This window comes from Taeniopygia guttata, chromosome Z, assembly GCF_048771995.1.
Source record: "Taeniopygia guttata chromosome Z, bTaeGut7.mat, whole genome shotgun sequence".
In the NCBI taxonomy this organism is placed as follows: domain Eukaryota; kingdom Metazoa; phylum Chordata; class Aves; order Passeriformes; family Estrildidae; genus Taeniopygia; species Taeniopygia guttata.
Window position 1 is genome coordinate 19,429,424 of NC_133063.1, and position 18,003 is coordinate 19,447,426.

Consider the following 18,003-nt stretch of genomic DNA (forward strand, 5'->3'; position numbering starts at 1 on the left):
TAACCCCCTTTTCCATTTCACAGTAATTAAAATGTTAATTTGCTAAGAAATGTTGCCACTTTTCCTAAATGCTTTGGATTTTAACATGTAAATATCAGATTTTGAAGACCAGCAGCCTCACAGTGGGATACAAAATCTGTGAGCCTGGATAATACCTTCAAAACATTCAGAATTGACAACGAAATATCTTTTTTGGATATGCCAGAAGGAGTTAACTGTGATTAATTGCTCTTTACTCCAGCTCATTTCACAATTATGATATCTGTCAAGGAATTGTCAGTATGAAACAATATATCAAAGCATAAATATCACTAATAAAATGGCACAGGATGATATTCTGTGACTACCTAAAACTGAAAGCATTTTATTGAAAACGTCCTTATTTTGTTTGGCAGTCATCCATGACCTCCTACTGTTGACAAAACTAGCAGCAATTCCTATTTGAAGTGTACCAGAAGATGATACTGCTCAGCAGAAGCTGCTGCTTTAGAGCATTTAGAGGATTTATCTCTAAATTAATATTTTCATCTAACACTCTCACTATACACCTTACATAATCTTTAAATTATAGGAAAATGCTAGAAGGGAATTCTGAGATTCGGCAGCTGAAGTAATGCTGGAGATTTATAGCTCTCTGAAGTCTACATTTGTGACTGACCCAAAGCACACCAGGGCTGCTATTTCACTTTCCTGATTAATGATAAGTGTAGCTGTTTCCAAATAAGCCTCCAGAGCCCATTAGTGCCCAGTTTGCTCCCTTATGGTAAATATTGCACATATCTAGCTTCACTTTTTAATGCTCTGTTGCTGTTAAGTTGAATAGAAAACTGGGCTTTCTTTTCCTCCTTTAAAAATAAAATTTTCAATTACATAGGTAAAGTTGCCTTTAAAGACTCTACTACAAACATTTTTTTTTGTCTAAATAAATATTAAAGGAAAAAAATGCTATTTATACACTGAAGACTGCAAAATCATATTTTACTTGATTGATGAATTTTGTCTCTCTTAGTGTAGTCCTCTAGCTTCCTTTCCCCTAGCTTCCTTGCATTTGTTGTGGGAAGCATATACAACTAATTAACAAAATCATTTGCATGATGATATGAAGGTAAGTATTATAAATAAATAGAATACACATTCATAAAATGTTAAAAAAAAGTACTAATGCATTTGTCATCAGTGCTTCAATTTATTTTTCATTAATAAAATAAACATTGTTTTCCATTTGGAAAATTTACTAGTGGCAACACATTCAGCATGCAGTTTTGTCTCTTTAGAGATGAAGTCTTTGTTTAAGTGTCAGTGATGGGTTATTTGTGCCATTGTCTGGTATGTGAATTTGGTTGAGCATGTGTGTTTAGGGGTGCAAAGATGTGTGGCCACATCTGCTGTGCAAAGCCATGAGCTTACAACTCTCCCCACCACTACAATGTGTTGCACTCGGAGCTCCTTTGCTGTGATAGACCTGCTGGTGGTTGCATGTCTGAAGTGTCACAAGTGTCAGGCCTCATTATGATCATGATAATCACACTGAAACAACCACTTATTTTGACCACTTAATATTGAAGGGTAGAAAATTAAAGGCTATATACCTAACAGGTTTTGTGATATTCAATTGATTATACATTAGGATTCAAAACCACAGTGCAAAAAATAAAAAGGTCTGTTAACAAAATATGCCCCTTGTTCTTCTAGAGAATTGGTTTTTTAAATAATACCAGTAACATCATGCAAACAGTTGACAAACATTTAGATGGTGTTTTAGCAAGCCATCAATTTATCCTATGAAATTATTTCAATAGAATTATAGACCAGGAGATAAACAAACCACAAAGATTCCTTGTTTTTATTCTTTTTCCACATTTATTATTAAAAATTCCATTGTCTTCAGCACTCCATTGGGCTTAGCATTCAGTGTTTATGTTAAAAGGAAACAAATCTTATTAGTATTCGGATCACAGGCTTTATATTAACTGATTACAGAAACAGCAGCTGTCAAATTTAAATCAGAATATTTTTGAGTTCTTCGATGCTAAATGGAGCTCAAACTTGCAGTTTTGCTTTTAGGTATGTCTATATGCTAGTTACATTATCTTTTAGTCACTGCTTGATTTTACAGTTAATTTTATTAATAAAAGGGAAAAAGTAATGATTTCAATAGGAAGGTGGAAATTCATGCATGATATAGAAATAGAAATTCTGTCAGAAACTCAGGTATTTGAAGGGATTTGTGTTCCACATTGAACTTTTATGAGCACATTTTCTTACTTATAAATAATTTCTTTGACAATTATTTTTCTTCACAAAATTACTTCTTAGCAAATGTGTGTTAATGGTTTTGGAGAAATTTTCACTACAATCAAGTTACAGGTGAACATCACTAATTAAAGAATACAGCTGATGATCTTTATGAAATTATGCTTACACAAAACCTACATCTATTGTCACTCTAATAATACTCTGCAGCCCAATACAGGATTAATCAATTCTAATCTAGATGGGCCTTTTTTGAGATCTTAGACCTGTATGACCTCATTAATTCAGATGGTACATGACAGTTCAGAGGTTTCTTAAACCAGCCATAATTTAAAAAACATACTTCTGTGCCAATTTGAGATGCATGCTGTTTTCAGGTTAGAATTCCTGTCTTCAGCCTGAAGTTAATGGGCAGCAAAATTAAAATAAGTGGACTCAGTTTCATCCTGAAGTTTAGGGAATTGCACACAGCTGTACTCACTCAGAACACAATGAAGGTTGAGAAACTTTATGGAACCACCTTTATAAAATTCCAGTGTCTTCCAAAATATTTCAAGTACTATTAAAAAAAAAAAAAAAAAAAAAAAAAGAAGGCAAAAGATATGACAATTAAGGATACAAATAAAAAAATATAGAATAGCTTAAATATACACTGTCTTCAGTTTGATCCATTTTATTTTTCCTATAAACTAATGAACCAGAATTTCTGTTCTACATAGGCAATGCTTGTACACTTCTTTCCATCTCTCTGTGAGACTTTAACACTTGTAATTTGTCTGAGGTCCTGTCCTCCTCTTTTACTGTCTCTCTCTTACACCTTTCCAAAAAAAAAAACCCTCTGTTTCTCTCAGCAGGCATGACACCCTCTGTAAAGGTGTTGGTTACTTTATTCTGAAGAATAACTGTACCTTGTCAGAGATAAAAAAATTTAATTACCAGGTGATAACACGACTACTTCCTCTACAACTAGTCTGGAAATAGGAGTTTAAATCTTTAGACCATAAAAATCCACTGGTACACAGTTAGCTAAATAGACATAAGATTCTTAAATTTTGCCTATGTCAAACATCTGAAAGCTGTATAGAAAAATACTATGGATGCATTGTCATCAGTTTTCTCTCATGTATGGACCTGGGAAGAAAGCACAGTTCTGTGAATGATCTCACTCAGAAACTGCGTGACCGCTTTAGCCAGAGATTAACACATCTCCAGAGAGCACCTTTTAAAAAGTACCGTTCCTTTAATGTCCTATTTTCATTACCAATGAGTTCAGTACCCTTCAGGAGGGTCCCTAAAGAACAGACTGTAGCAAACTTTCCTGGCCCTAGCCCTAAAGAAAGTTTTATTCTAGCTCATTGAAACAGAGCCATATTTAACTCTGTGAGAGAGTAATGATTAATTAAAAACCATATATATCAGCTGCCTGAACATGCAAAGATTTGTGCCCTTGATCTCCTGAACTGATATAAACTGAGTTAGAAGTAACTCTGAGGCGATCTTGCACTCTGCTTTGATGACATTAGTAATAAACTTTTGCTAAAATAAATAAAACAACTTATGTCAAAGGGGGTTAAATGTTGCAGAAAGTTCACATTACTTCTGAAACTTCTAAATTCTGATATAATCTGAACTTTGCAGCTCAAGCTGTTTTATTTAGAATTATATGTAGACAGCCATTCTTTAATTAGGTCAATTAAAATAAATAGTTTAGGAACAAAAGGAGAGCTAGGGCACAACAGAAACACTGCAGAATGTCTAGATTAGGATGCAGCGAACCCTACAAAGCAGACTGTCTTATAACATTATAAATCAGCAGCTATTCATAGTAACAGGCTTTTTAATTACTATAAAAATCATGCATTTTAAAGAAAAAAATTTAAACTTCAGCACTGAAATAGAAATAATTTTCCGCCTCTGACTTTGTGGTTGCTACAAAGAGCAACAGAGGCATGACAGCTTCCAAGAAACAAAGGTTTCCTGCCAAAGGAGTATGAAAGAAGCAACTTTCCCAAAACCTGTGGTATTCTTTGAAGGTGAGGAAGGGACACACTAGTTATTCTGAAGATAAACATTCTGTGACTAAGGACTGACCCAGACCAGCTGAAACACTCTTTTATGAGTGACTTTGAAGAAACAAGTTGGGAATTATCCTAAAGAGAGAAAAAGCCCAGTACTTCTTCAGTAAATAAATAATTAACTGTCGAAGTGAAACTTTTAAAAATAATTTTATTTCTTTTTTTCTAAATCCAGAACCGAGATTAAAGGTTTGTCTATGTATACCAAAGTTCTAGAAGGCAAATTAAGCCTTTTAGAGCTCTGTGTAGGAAAAATGCTACTACCATCCTCCTAAAAATATAACAACATAATAAAAACCAACAAAAACCAACAAACTACAATAAACAACATAGGAATTATAAGTAAAGTGAACAACATTCACTTTGAAATATATATCTGTATACTTTTCTCCAATGAAAGTGTCATTACCTCTTTATTGATTTCCATGTTTAAAGAAATTTTAGCTTCTCTGAAGGATCAGGGTTATATTCAAAACAGATAATGTGGTCATGTCTACTGTGGAATCAGATAGCTTGCAATAACCCGTAACCTAGGAAAAAAATTAAAATTTCCCTTTTAAAAAGCATTTGAATTTGTTATTGCTGCCACATTTTAAATTTTATTGCTCTTAAGGGAATGTTAAGAAACCATTCTACTTTCTACAGAAAAGTTTTAAAGTTAAATAAATAAAATTAAGAAGAAAATGTTGATATTGGAAATGGATGAGTAAATCAGAAGAAAAGAAAGTGATTTTTTTTTAACAATATATTTTTGCTTCATTATATCTCAACAAGTCTCAATTTTAGTATTCTGAGTTATATTTTTATGTGCTAGATATGTGTCTTCATATTTGTTTTGATAGAAAACTAGACAACAAACTATTTAATGGACAATAAATTCAAGATAGTAATGAGGAGATAGTACCACCACAGCTAACTGCACACAGATTGGAGGGTCACATATTTATTATCCTTAATGAATCTATACACTTGATTAAAGTTACTTTTATAGCACTAAATAGCTTTCCATGGGAAGCTAGTTAATTTGAAACAGAGTTAAGAGAGCCATTCTGTTCTAAAAGAAAATAACTTCTGGAATTTTTCAAAAAGTTTAAAATTTTCTTGTGAATGCCTTCCATTATCTTCATATGCAAAGATGACTAAATATAAATATTGCAAAAGACAAAGAATGTATCCAAATATTAAATCCTTGAGGGAACAAAATATTGCAGAAACTGGATTAATTTAGCCTGAAATTTCCATTCTCTAGTTTTCTACTTTTTCTTCTCAGATTCTTTCACTTTTTTTACCACCCTAACTTTTCAATTGTTTTAAGTGAGTACTCCTTCACCTAAAATGCCCCTAGTTCATGAATTTCTCAAAATTCCCCCTTTCTCATCTTTGATCCTGTCAGTTTTCCATTTAAGGGTCTTGTTTCCAAAATTATTTGTCTTCATTCTCCAAATTCCTTTCTGATAAATTTTCTCTGTCCTGTCATAGGTTGCCTATTCCCAAAATCTATTTTTCTGTCAGGAAATGTAATTCTCTTTCTCTTTGTTAGCTTTCATAAGAATTCACATTAAATGGAAGCCAATTTGAAGGGTAAAAATACAACTCTACAAAGATCAATAGTAGATCTTGTCCTGCATCATGACCTCCACCAAGGAATGCAGGTGGCATCACCAAAAATTTCAATCTACAAATAAAAAACTGTGCTAATAATTCATAAAAATGTATTCCCATTTCTAATTTAAAAGATCACAAATTACTCTTGCCCCATTCCAAGTAATTTTCCAGTGAAACTACATGAATAACAATCCATGCATGTCCCATATGGAATCTGCATAAAACAAGAATAAGAGGGTGCAATTTGTAATTCTTTACCTGTGAACTATCCAACATGTAAAGTGCAATTTCCAGCAGAGACAAGCTTAGCTTTTCTTAGGAAGAAAAACCCATTCTGGCTCAAACCTATGCATGAAGCAGAGTCATATTTTGAGCTTTAGCTGTTGCAACATACAGAGCAAACACAAGAAGTACAGAATGTAGAACAAGCATGCAAGTTGTGATAAAAAAATAGCTGCAGCATCTAACCTAAGATTATAACAAAGATGTTTTAGTCTCAAATTCCATCTGCTTTGGAACGCAGCCTTAGGACAAATTACAACCAAGTTTGAAAATAGGCATATATCGAAAATGCACTTTCCTTGATTCATTATCTAACCTTATTCCTTGGGGAAATATCTGTATGTTTATACATCTTACATTGCTCTTTTGCCATATAGATATTTTTGTCATCACTCTTGATGAATAGATATCAGAGACTAACAATTGTATTATAGGATCAGATTTAGTAAGAACTGTCATACGCTTTGCTTTTGTCCTTTCTGGATAAAAGAAAAGATCGTCTGCTCCATCACATATCCTTGAATTTCTACTCTCAGGCTAGCAGTGTGAATATGATCATCTGGAATACAATTTATTTCTCCTTTGTATCACCTTTGCAATGTGTTAAGGCCACACGTTTGTCTTCCAGTAAAATATATTGCACCTCTCTATCTCACTCTTACAACTCTACAGTATTATGCTACAATGCTACAGATAGACTTTTTTCTCTTTAATTCCAGGTTGCTTATATTATTTTCTTTTTTGGCTTCTCTTTATGCCCTCTTGCAAAGTGTCACTACAGAAAGCATGGCCATAAAGCAGCTGGCATGGCCTGTGTTTTTTGTCACTCTGCCTTTCAGGCACAGGGATGGTGTTTTTCTGGGTGATTGAGAGCATAGGACTTTATGCACAGAGTGATGACCCTTGTTTCATTCACCACCAGGGCATGTTTTTGTATGGAGTAACAGACATTTACTTGTCTTTTGGTACTAAAATATGAAAAACAAGATAAGAAAATTGCCTTCAGAGTATTCCCTCCCACCCCAAAAATATAACCAGAGTCCAGAACTGAAACATAAGGCTGGACAATTATTAGAAACAGATGCATTTCACATGTAAATTCTGGGCCAGAAGTCTAACTTCTGCAGGTAGCCAAAGTCACAGAATTCTATATTCAATCATAGTTCAACTTTCAAAACACCCGTTCCCATTCCAGAACTTCTCATAAAGAGACGGTATTCTCAAAACACAGCCTTTTAGGATGCATAGGTTATTTCTCCATGTAATATTCAGCCACAACTGGATGAGCTGTGAAAAATTGAAAACTAGATTTCTAAGAAATGATATTATCAGTTCAGAGCCGAGAGCAACACTGAATGCTGGGACTAACCTGTTTCTTCAGATGTAATTTTTCTGACACATGCCAACTGTAATCTCCTTTTTCTTACTGTTTCTAACAAGACCTCTTTGTGGAAAACTAACTCAAATGAAGATTAACTGATTTACAATCATAGAATCATTTCCACTATCTCTTTACATTTATCATGTAAGTTGTAGAGCATGACAGGTAAAATCCTGTTGCCTGCTTTGAACTAGTGAACATTTCTATTGCCCATGCCACAAAACAACTAGGAAAATGTTTAATGCAACAGTAAAGTTCAGTTTTTTACCAGCTCTCTGAAACAATAAATTTTTGTCTTCAACAGCCTACATTTTTTTTCTCTGAGAGAATAAAGCATTATTCTTTGTGAGTGATAGCAATCTGTTTTTCTGACTTGCACGAATACATTAGCCATGAAGCTCTCTGCACATGATTATATTTCTTAGCTTTGAAGAGACAACCATTAAAATATATCAATGAAAAATAACGTCTTTCTTTAAATAACTAATATCTATGTTTAATGAAGCTCAGTTTATAGTGATTTTCTGGATGAAGTACTTTTCTTTCAGCCTAATTATGTGCACAGCTTTCAGACAACAAGGAGTGTCTTTAACATTAGATAAGAACCTAGGCTTTTATCTCAATCAATAGTCTTTAGCCTTTGAACTCATGTCAGAGAAAGACCATTCCGTCACATTCAGTTCTACCTGACCTCTTCTTAATGCACACTGCCATTTACAGAAGGAAAACACACAGATATAGAGTATATGGGTATTTTGTGTACAGGGGGGATGGGATCTTTTATGGCTGTAGAAATGGGTGACTGAAATGATGATGTTAAAATTTTCTTGTTTCCTTTCACTGGGCTTTGTGTATCTCAAAGGAGCCCCATATGGTGCTCTTTGTCCGTGTCATTACCTCGTTACAGCCGCTGTCTGCCAGCCAAAGGTAGAACGCTGCAGCTGTAGACAGCGATACAACTGGAATTGTCTAAGGTCAACAGTGCCGTAATTACTTTAAAATGTCAGCGTACAATAAAATACAACAGTTCATCTGGCAGAAAGCAAATTAGCTTTGACCATAGCGTAATTACCCTTTTCTCAGCACCATTAGAAGAGATCAAATCTCCACATTCAGTGTTTGAGGAAAGGCCATCAGAGTACACTCTACCTGACAAGGATGCACATTTGCCATTTTGAGATGTAATGAATTGTCCCTATAATAGAAATTTTTATATTTGACTCTGGAATTGAAATGCGTAATAACCTGGCTTCTTCATATTTAACCATTTCTACTCTGAGTTGATATGCATTGCAAAGTGAAACTAGGCGATATCAACACAATGAAAGCATGTTAACCACTCAATCAGTAGAAAACTGAAGCAAAGTTATTTTTATTAATTGGCTTAAGCTTAATTGGACAGCCTCTCTTCTCACCAACACAGGTGTATAGCTGTGATAATTTTATGGAAGCAAGTGATGTGACTCTGGATTTATACAGGTTGCTTTGACTTTGGAACTGGTTTGTTATATTGTTTGGGCTACAGTTTTTTACCTAAGGAAAAAAGAAATTAAGAAAGCAAAACACTAGATACAATAAATAATTACCTTTCGAAAATTATTATCTTCAATTTATCTTTCCAGTCTCATCTTGTTAAATGAACACAACCTTACTTAGAGTTCAACTTCAAATCCTGATCCTGATCAGAACTTCAGCTAAAAAATATTGCAATGAGATGGGGCTGATGAACCTGAGGTATTGGGACAACAGCCTCATATTGAAGCAGCAACTTCTTCCAGGGTTTTTTTTACCAGTATGTTCACATATATGTTCACCAGTGATATGTTATTCTGGTTAAATGTGGAACAAAAGGCAAGAAGCAGACCTGTGACTACAGTTGCTGTAGGGCAAAGCACGATGCCTTGCATGCATGTTCAATATCATCATTACTATTTATGGGTTTTGAGAGAGATCTAAGCTGATTTGAAATGACTTGCAGTGTCTGAACAGTGTTCTGTTGTGTGTCTCAATGTGGATTCACACGGCATAGCTATTTCATACCACAAGTCCCTGGTAGAGTATTTACCAAATTCCACCAAATGAGACATTATTATGCATTGTGCTGAGGGTTTTACTTGTGTCTGTAGATGTTAAAATTACAGTGTGTTCTTCTGACTCTAAAACTAAACCATGAAAGATTTTATTAAAATAAAATCTCTGAATATGGCTGGTAAGGAAGATAAAAATGTTACAGTGCATGCCAGAAATATGGGAAAGCACTTAAAAATCATGGTTTTAAAATACCTTTGCTTTGGAAATCATGTATTTTTATACTTAAACATATTTTAGAAATGCAATACAGCAAATAACACTTTGAAAACTACAAGAATATCTCGACCTAGTTGCAATACTTTGACAGATTTTAACCAGTTCATGTGCCTACAGTATTTGTCCTGTCTCAAGTGTCACTTACAAGTCCTTGAATCATAATTATGCAATGATACATACAATATGAAAGCAAGCAAAGCCTTTTTCCATTGAAATGAATTCTCAACAGAACAGAGCAAATAAGCACAAACCAGAAAAAGACTGATTTTTTTCTTTGCTTAAAAAAACAAGAAAGAAAAGGGGGGAAAAAGGAATTACAGTTCTTTCTCTGTGGCTTTACCTACTTTGTGCCCACAGCCAAAGCAAACGTGTTTCACTACATATACATGTGCATATTTGAGGGTGTTACTGAAGATCTAATTCAGCTTTCCACATCATTGAATCTGTAGCTCAATCTTACTCATGTACTCATTAGCACTTTCACTTACAATGGAAAGTTAATGGAAACTCAGTGTAGTCAAGTGGGAATGAGGAGGAAAATACAAAAAAAAAAACCAAAGCCAAATCACCAAAACTAGGTCAGAATAGAATTCAGCTCTTTATCTCATTCTGAAAGTCTATGTAGAAATGTATGTATAAGAATAAAAACTTTGAAAATTGGATTATAAAAACAACCAGTAAAATAATAATAAAAATATATAGAGAGAAAATAGTGATGAGAGGTAAAAATAACCCACATTATTTTGGCAGTTTTCTTTATCAAAATAAGATATATAATAATATAACATTCATTAATTAATATTTTCTCTTTAGTATCATTTAGTCATAATTTTTCTACTGATTGTAGGGTGTGGTGGTTTTCCATGGGAGGCATTCGTGGAAGTGATGCAAAGCTTCTGTGTGATTGACAATCTGAACCACTAAAAATCTGTACACACCTCTGTGAAAAACACATGTTAAAGATGAAAGAAAGTGAAGAACATTCCCTTCCAGCTGGAAAAGAGGTAACATATCCAGCCCAGCCCATGTCACGGGCAGGCCAGGCCGGGCAGCCCCTGCCCCGCTGCCCCCCCCCCCCCCCAACCCCAGTTGTCTGCCGGGCAAGGGGAGAGGAGAAGCCCAATATCATAGACTGCACTAGATCTTAAATATCTTTGTTTTCTATTTAAAGACATATTGAAAACAAAGAACAACATGAAGTTGTTCATGATGTTCAGCATAGCACTCACTACACTCGTAATAGCACTTCGGTTACATAAAAACCTTCCTATGTTTCTGGAGAAATCCAGTCACATACAATATTAAACATTATTTACATTTAATTAGGCAAAATCAAATCCTCCAAGTTAGTTCATTAGATTTCTCTCAGGCCAGTTGTTTATCTTAGCACCAAATCATTAATACGCAGCTACTTTCATAATTATAAGGCTGTCAGATAAGAAACCTGCTGCCTTGGACAGATAAAGAAACTTGGAGACATTCACAGATATAAACCCTGATTCAGCTCTATCCTGTTTGGAAAAAACTTAGCTGGAAATGCAGAATCACTTCCCAATGCAAACCTGCTACACAGAAGAGAAACAATGAATGAATGTCACATTCATATGTCTTAGACAATGTCTTGGTTTGAAAAGACAGGCTTCTGCTAAGGAAGACAGGAGCCTCCCTTGAAATGGAAAATGTAAACCCTGTCCCTCTGAATTATTATAATTTTGCAATGAAGGTGCTATCAGGCAAGGATATGGGAGCAGGAATAACAATTCTTTATTGGGAAAAAAAAAAAAAAAGGCAAAAAAAGCAGTAATATCAAACAACACTGACAGAGTCAGAATATGACCTGGTACTCTGTGGGTCAGGGTGCTGGTAGCAGTCCCATTAATGGTGGCTGCAGTCCTCCTGCAGTGACAGATGTGGTTCTGTTGAAGCAGTGATCCTGTAGAAGGGTGTAGTTTGCCTCTGAAGGTCCAGTGGTGGTGTAGATGGGCCTGGTCTTCCTCTGGGAAAATAGAGGAAAAGAATACTGCTCTTCTGGGAATCCAGTGGAAAAGGCTGTCTGTGGTATTCCAATCTCAGATTATACCTGGTTAGGGATGCTTGGCTCCTCCCCCTGGGCAGAACATCTCACAGTGGGATTACGTAATTTTATCAGTCATGCAGTGAGACCCAATGGCCCACTAACAGAAGATATCCCTCTGGAGGGAGTATGGATTGTGAAAGAGATAAAAAAACTGCCCCACATGGTTTCAACAGGTGGCCCAATTAACAGAAGACAACAGCCCTTCCTCTAACAGATGGCAATAGAACAGACACCTCAATTTACAACCTAAAACAGACAGGAAAACAGAATAGAAAATAATGTCTGCAAACTCTTACTGCATTTTCAGAAAGAAGGAAAATACAAAGAAGTTGAGCTAAATTGTTTTGTATAATTCTATATTTACAAAGATGGTGAAATCATACTTTCATATTTGACAGGAAAGATTTTTATTTTAAAATGGATCGTCTTCCCACACTGTGGGCAATTGGAGCTCCATGCCACTGGCCCTTTATGTCCATAATATAACTGGAATTACATTTTCTGTTTCATTAATCATTGGCTTGTCCTTCTACTTTGTGTGGTCTTTCATGGAAACCTTCTGGAACTTTTTCTTTTTGTCCATATTACATGTGATTTTTAGATCTTAAGTTATGTGCATAGATATCTCTATCTTTATACGTAATATAAACATATAAATTACATCTTCATCCTCCTTATGTGAAGGAAACGGAGACATTCAGAGACTGCTCTGAGATCATGTGGGTATGATGGTTTTAAAACATGGAATCCAAACCATCACCAAGAGTATGAAAACACATGGGTGTGTGCCAAAAGACATGTTTGTCAGCTGGATGAGGACAGAAGGGAACATCAGCCTGTGGTACAGGGGCTCCATCCAAACCTCACTATGAGGTCATTTTATGGTGCACAGCCGGGTGTTCTGCACTCTGCCTCTGGAATTTTTCACTAAGGTGTTCTGGTTTGAAAGCAAAACCAGTGAGAGACTCCAAATCAGAAATACAATTTATTGGGAAAAGGGGAAAAGGACAAAAAATACATGCAATAATACAAAGGGAAAGACTACTGACAAAGTCAGAATACAACCTGGCCAGCGTGATGGTAGCAGTCCAAATTGGAGTAGCTGCAGTCCTCTTGGGATGGCAGATGTAGTTGCTGTGTCTTCTCGGAGAACCTGTGAAAAGGCTGACCCTCTGTCTAGAAATCCCCAGTTTTATTCAGGTTGGAATGCCTAGCTCCTCCCCCCTGGGCAGAGCATCCTACAATGGGTCATTATGAGTCACGAGGTGTATCCTTTATCATCTGCTCCTGGATGGTGTTATCTCTGAGTCATGTGGCAAAGCATTGATGGGGCTATTAACAGCAGATAAGGAAAACTGCCTCAAGGCAACTCCTACTCAGATGGTAAATAGGAAAACATTCTTTTTTTAATCTTGGACATTATCCACCCCTTTTCCTATTTCCATCTTCATCATGATGAAACCTTACACATAGTTTTCACTTAAGACTAAGTTTCCCTGTGGTACACAACGGGTTTGCCCATCCTTCTGCATTACCCACCAAGTATAACCGGGTCCTTGAGCAAAAACAATCCCACGGATGGGTTTGTCTTTGCCTGGGGTGTGATTAATCCAAACAGTCTTTCCTAAAATACCTTTCATATGTACCACAGGGACTTTATTTCTATCCACTGCGTGCAAGGGTTCAGATTGGGCAGGACCAGTCGATTGATGGACCCTCGGGTGTTGACTATCCAGGTAGCTTTTGCCAAGTTCAGTTCCCAATTCCTGAAAGTTCCCCCACCGAGTGCCTTTAGGGTGGTCTTAAGCAGTCCATTGCATCGCTCAACTTTCCCAGCAGCTGGAGCATGATAGGGGATATGATATATCCACTCAATCCCATGTTCTCTGGCCCAGGTGTTGATGAGGCCATTCTTGAAATGTGTTCCATTGTCTGACTCAATTCTCTCAGGGGTGCCGTGTCTCCACAAGACCTGTTTTTCTAGGCCTAAGATGGTGTTGCGGGCAGTGGCATGAGGCACAGGGTAGGTTTCCAACCATCCTGTGGTTGCTTCCACCATGGTCAGTACATAGCGCTTGCCTTGGCGGGTTTGGGGAAGCGTGATATAGTCAATTTGCCAGGCTTCCCCATACCTGTATTTCAACCATCGCCCACCGTACCACAGAGGCTTCATCCGTTTGGCCTGTTTGATTGCAGCGCAGGTCTCGCAGTCGTGCATGACCTGTGAGATGTTGTCCATAGTAAGGTCCACCCCTCGGTCTTGTGCCCATCGGTATGTTGCGTCTCTCCCCTGATGACCAGAAGCGTCATGGGCCCAACGAGCTAGGAATAGTTCTCCCTTATGCTGCCAATCTAGATCTACTTGTGATATTTTCACTTTGGCAGCTCGGTCTACCTGTTCGTTGTTGCGATGCTCCTCAGTAGCCTGACTCTTGGGTATGTGTGCATCCACGTGTCGAATCTTCACGGTCAGCTTCTCTACTCGGGAGGCAATGTCCTGCCAGATCTCGGCAGCCCAGATGGGTTTCCCTCTGCGCTGCCAGTTAGCCTTTTTCCAGCAACTTAGCCATCCCCAAAGAGCATTAGCTACCATCCATGAGTCGGTATAGAGATAGAGCCTCGACCACTTCTCTCGTTCAGCAATATCCAAAGCCAGTTGGACAGCTTTAAGCTCTGCAAGCTGACTTGATCCACCTTGTCCCTCAGTAGCTTGTGCCACTTGTCGTGTGGGGCTCCACACTGCAGCTTTCCATTTCCGGCTAGTGCCTGTGATTCGGCAGGAACCATCCGTAAAAAGGGCATATTGTCTTTCAGTTTCTGGTAGCTCATTATATGGTGGGGCCTCCTCAGCACGTGCCACTTGCTCCTCTTCTTCAGAAGACAATCCAAAAGTCTCCCCCTCAGGCCAGTTTGTTATAATTTCCAGAATCCCAGGGCGATTCAGATTTCCAATACGGGCGTGCTGAGTGATGAGGGCAATCCATTTACTCCATGTGGCATCAGTGGCATGATGTGTAGAAGGAACCTTTCCTTTAAACATCCACCCCGGCACTGGTAGTCGGGGTGCCAGAAGCAGCTGTGTTTCACTGCCAATTACTTCTGAGGCAGCTTGAACTCCTTCACACGCAGCCAAGATTTCCTTCTCTGTAGGAGTGTAGCTTGCTTCAGAGCCTTTGTTGCTCTGGCTCCAAAATCCCAGTGGTCGACCCCGAGTCTCCCCAGGCATCTTCTGCCAAAGGCTCCAGGACAAACCATGGTTCCCGGCTGCAGAGTAGAGTACGTTCTTGACCTCTGGTCCTGTCCTAACTGGGCCAAGGGCTACAGCATGAGCGATCTCCTGCTTGATCTGAGTGAAGGCTTGTTGCTGCTCAGGGCCCCAGTGGAAATCATTCTTTTTTTGAGTGACCAGGTAGAGAGGGCTCACAATCTGGCTGTACTCGGGAATGTGCATCCTCCAAAAGCCTATGGCACCTAGGAAAGCTTGTGTCTCCTTCTTGTTGGTAGGTGGAGACATAGCGGTGATCTTGTTGATTATTTCTGTTGGGATCTGACGACGTCCATCTTGCCGCTTGACTCCTAGAAACTGAATTTCTTGAGCTGGTCCCTTAACCTTGCTTTGTTTAATGGCAAAACCAGCTTTCAGTAAAATCTGGATAATTTTTTCTCCTTTTTCGAAAACTTCCCCTGCTGTGCTTCCCCACACAATGATGTCATCGATATACTGTAGATGTTCGGGAGCCGCGTTCTTTTCCAGTGCAGCCTGGATCAGTCCATGGCAGATGGTGGGACCGTGTTTCCACCCCGGGGCAGTCGGTTCCAGGTGTACTGCACTCCCTTCCAGGTGAAGGCAAACTGAGGTCTGCATTCCGCTGCCAAAGGAATGGAGAAGAAGGCATTTGCAATATCAATGGTCGCATACCACTTTGCTGCCTTGGACTCTAGCTCGTACTGAAGCTCCAACATGTCTGGCACGGCAGCGCTCAATGGTGGTGTGACCTCATTCACCGCGGTAGTCCACCGTCAGTCTCCATTCCCCACTGGACTTGCGCACTGGCCATATAGGGCTGTTGAAAGGTGAATGGGCCTTGCTGACCACCCCTTGGCTCTCCAATTTACGAATCATCTCATGGATGGGAATCACAGAGTCTCTGCTGGTACGATATTGCCGACGGTGCACTGTTGTCATGGCAATTGGTACCTGCTGTTCTTCAACTCTCAGCAGTCCCACAGCAGAAGGGTCATCTGAGAGACCAGGCAAGGTATTCAGTTTCCGGATGTCTTCTGTCTCTACAGCAGCTATCCCAAAAGCCCAGCGATGTCCCTTTGGGTCTTTGAAATATCCATTTCTCAGATAGTCTATGCCAAGGAGGCATGGGGCCTCTGGGCCAGTCACGATGGGGTGTTTCTGCCACCCGTTCCCAGTTAAACTCATTTCAGCCTCTAATACAGTAAGCTGCTGGGATCCTCCTGTTACCCCAGAAATAGAAATGGATTCTTCTCCTACATATCTTGATGGCATCAGGGTACATTGGGCACCGGTGTCAACCAAAGTTGTATATTTTTGTGGTTCAGATGTGCCAGGCCATCGAATCCACACGATCCAATAGATCCGATTGTCCCTGTCCTCTACCTGGCTAGAGGCAGGGCCCCTCTATTCCTGGTCATGGTACACGTTGCTCTCTTCTGGTAAATAGGTTCTTGAGGTTCCTTCAAGAGGATCAGTTATATCATTATTCTTATATTGTCTGGAACTCTGTGTTTGAGAGACTGGAGCAGCATTGACTCTTTTTGTGTTAGGTGTTCTTTTTAGTTCACGTACTCGGGCTGCTAAGGAAGAGGTGGGTTTTCCATCCCACTTCCTCATGTCTTCTCCATGCTCTTGAAGAAAAACCAGAGATTTCCTCGTGGAGTGTATCCTCTCTCCTTGGCTTGGGAGCGCTGGCTCCTAATGGCAGAGATTCTTGTGGGTTCTGGTGAAATATGGTAGCCTTCTTCCTTAAGTTCCTATTTTAGTTTCTTATGACTCTCTTCAGTCAAGTCCCGGACTTGCTCAGCCAGTGTTGTTTCCACGGACGAGACATGGGTACGAAATGGGGCGGTGACCGTATCCTTGTAAATTCTTAATTTATTGGCTAAGTTGCCCACCCTGTCCTCGCCTTCTCTCCACTGCAGTGTTGCCAGGTAACGAGAGTACATCTCTGGTCCAAGCCGTGCAAATCTCAACCACATTTGTGATGTGCACTGGACACAGTCTGGACTCTTAGGAAATCTTTCGTCTTCTGCGAAAATTATCTCCAACACAGCCAATTCCCTCAGGCATCGGATACCTTGTTCCATGGTATTCCATTTTCCTTGGAGCACCTGGAGGTCTTCTTTACAAAGGTATCTGTCCCTCACACTTGTGAGCAGTCGCCGCCAGAGGCTGAGAGTTTATTGGGTTCTCCCAATCCCCTGGTCAATGACCACATCCCGGGATAGTGATCCCAATTGCCTGGTCTCACTTCCATCCAGAATGGTGTCATTGGCTGCAGCGTCCCAGATGCGGAGAAGCCAGGTGAGGATGGACTCATTTGTCTGGCAGGTGAATTCTCTCCGCAGGTCACGTAGCTCACCCAGGGATAGAGAGCGAGTGATGATCTCTGGTTCTGTCTCTTCCGCTGGGTGCGAGGGTCCTGCAGTGTCCTCGTCAGTCACTATGCAGACTGATTTGCTCCTTGATTTCTTCTTCTGAACGGGGGCAACTACTATTGGTTCAGGCTGCTCTGGTTCAGTGATGGTTTGTGTGGAGATGCTGATGGCACTTTCGGTTCCTTCCTCCTCTGTGCCAGTCTGTGTAGACATAGACACTTTTGCTTTGCTTTTTGTTTGTTCCTCCATGACAGTCTGCGTAGACACTGACACTGTTGTTTTCCTTTTGGTTCCTTCTTTCTCTGTGGCAGTCTGCATTGACATGGATGCTGTTGTGGTATTCTGTACAGGCACGGACACTGCTGCTTTGCTTCTTGTTTCCTCTTCCTCAAGAA

General features: G+C 39.0%; 1 long non-coding RNA gene across 1 annotated transcript; it reads right to left on the reverse strand.

The window, feature by feature from the left end:
- Positions 1-462: 462 nt before the first annotated feature.
- LOC140681867 (uncharacterized) lies at positions 463-6,571 on the reverse strand. The gene is made up of 3 exons (XR_012053059.1): positions 6,192-6,571; positions 4,738-4,858; positions 463-2,812 (listed from the first exon to the last, which is right to left on the reverse strand). It is a non-coding gene; the product is annotated as an uncharacterized lncRNA (long non-coding RNA).
- Between the last annotated feature and the right edge of the window lie 11,432 nt (positions 6,572-18,003).